The sequence below is a fragment of the Octodon degus genome, unplaced genomic scaffold (genome assembly GCF_000260255.1).
Source record: "Octodon degus isolate 3935 unplaced genomic scaffold, OctDeg1.0 scaffold00311, whole genome shotgun sequence".
NCBI lineage: Eukaryota > Metazoa > Chordata > Mammalia > Rodentia > Octodontidae > Octodon > Octodon degus.
In genome coordinates, this window is record NW_004524887.1 from 772,829 (window position 1) to 775,377 (window position 2,549).

A 2,549-nucleotide genomic window follows, 5' to 3' on the forward strand; every position below is an offset into this window, starting at 1 on the left:
ATGAATATATATGAATTCCCCAGTTTGGTAGGGAAGAATGTTAGCATTTGGAGTTCGACCTGGTGTTCAGAAGTGTAACAAAAGCCCAGGTCCCTGCAGCTCACCCTGGGCTTCTCAGGGAGGCCCTTACAGGATCCCCAAGTTCCTTCACAGAGAAATGAACCTCTATTCATCAGCACCAGTGTGATGGGGAAGGGGCGGGACTTGGCCAGAACCCAGAATCTCCCTCACCTTTGGAACTGAGGGAGCAGTCATTGTGAGCACCTTTGGGACCTTCAGGGTCCTCCCTCAGTGCCATTGGATCATATTCTAACCATTGTCTGAATACAGGTGACAGAAATTTTAGAATCCACGACCAGAAATGCCTAACAGAACCCTGAGAGAATTACTAAGAAAGTGAATAAAAACCATGATAGAAACAAGATGCAAGACTGCTTGTGTGTGGTGATAGAAACAAGGCAAAAATGAAAACAGAGATGTGAAAGATATGAACAGGAACAGTTCTAAAAGTCTCATCAGCTGACAGCACAACTGCACCGAAGGCTTTTGTCTTCATCAAGATTTCTCTCGTGCAGGCTGGCAGACAAACAGTGTACCATGTTTAAGCGGTATGGTGAGTGTGGGGCCTGAGAGCACTTTGGATCATCATTGAAAATACACATCTCCTATGAGCCAGTAATTCCACCATAGAGAATTTACCTGCCTTCTTCTGGAGTTTTCTAAGATCCTTGAAAATGTATTTCCATCGCAAGATAATCTATAATAGCAAAAACATTTTCATCACAAGGTAATTTATAATGGCAAAAATATTTTCATCGCAAGATGCTTTGTAACAGCCAACTGAGCACCTGAAACAACTGGAAGCCCATCGAATGTGAGCTGATGGAAGAATATAATGCAGCTGTATTAGAAAAGGGTGAGGCACACCCCCTGAAACAAAGTGGTAGTGTATTAGGTGGGAAATTGAGGTAAGGGACAGTGAAAACCAGGCCTACTTCTGTACAGGGGAGGAGAGTGTAGATATTAATGGGTATAGATGGAAGATATGAATAACCTTAATAAATACATGGTAACTAGTAAAGAGATATTATGAGATGATAGAGGGATGAGGGATAAACATTGGTAGATAATAAATGTATACAGATAGTAACTGGTAAAAGAAATAGATACTATTAGATGTATTATTAGATGATAGAGGGATGAGATATGAATAAATATTGGTAGATAATAGAGATAATAGATGGATGCAGAGAGTAATACTAAAACTTTCTTAGAGGCCCAGTAATGACAAGTAGGACTCCAGTAGTTCAGGAAATAACAGCAAAAGTAATGAAATGAGATGGCATCAAATTAGAAAACTCTGCACAGCACAGGAAACCATTCATAGAGCAAAGAGAGCCCTTACAGAACAGGAGCAAGTCTGCCAGCTACTCATCTAAAAGAGGGTTAAAATCCAGAATGCATAAAGAACTCAAGAAACTTAATGCCAAGAAATTAAAAAAGCAATCAATAACTGGGCAAATGTATTGAACAGATACTTCTCCAAAGAAGCACAAATGACTAATAACAGTATGAAAGAAGTTCAACAGCTTTAGCCATCAAATGCAAATTAAAACTACATCTGACCCCAGTCAGAATATATAGCTTACAATACAGAGTATATAGCTTAAAATAAAACAATAAATGCTATGCAGATCTGCTGGAAAGGGAACCTTTGTACATTGTTGGTAGGAAGGTCAGTAGCACAGCTGCTATGGCTGTCAGTGTGGAGTTTCCTAAAAAACAAAACAAAACACAGAAGTACCATATGATCCAGCTGTAGCTCCCTCAGTATATAAATTTAATTCCAGAGGAATTAAAGTAAACCTAATCCAAGGATACCAGCACACCATGTTTATCAAACCACAGTAGCCAAGCTGTGAACTCAGCCTAGATGCCCACCTGCTCATGGAGGAGTGGATAAAAAATGCAAGTCCCCTACTCCACCGTGACATCTAAGCCAGGTCATTAGCAGGAAAATGGCTTGGAGACCTCATGTTGTGTGAAATAAGCCAGATTGCTGTGTTAACAGATGACAGCTGGGTGGTATAGATAAACAGATATGGATAGGTGATAGGTACAGAGAGTATTCCTCTGAATATACAGTTTTTACTCTGTCCAGAGTTGTGACAGGTTTTTTTAGACAACAAAAAGGAGAAGAAACTCAAGTTGTGCTGCACCCAGCTCTAATTCTGAGCCCCACTTTTGGGAAGAGAGACGTGACGCAGTTCCAGCTCCCAGGGCTCCCAGGGCTCGCTTACCCACTGCAGCCAGCAAAACCCTGCAGAGCCCAAGCCACAAGTGGCTACCCTCATCAGGAACTCTCACGAGATTAATTGCCTCATTCTGGGCATGAGGCACCGTCTAGAAACTGCTGTGTGCATAGGAGAGTTTTAAAATAATTCCTTATCCAGTGACCAGCAACACAGGATGAGTCATCCCTATCTAGGGCTTTCTCAACCCAAGTGAAGGTTGAGTCAGCTCCTGAAAGGATTAAACCTACGCAGCAT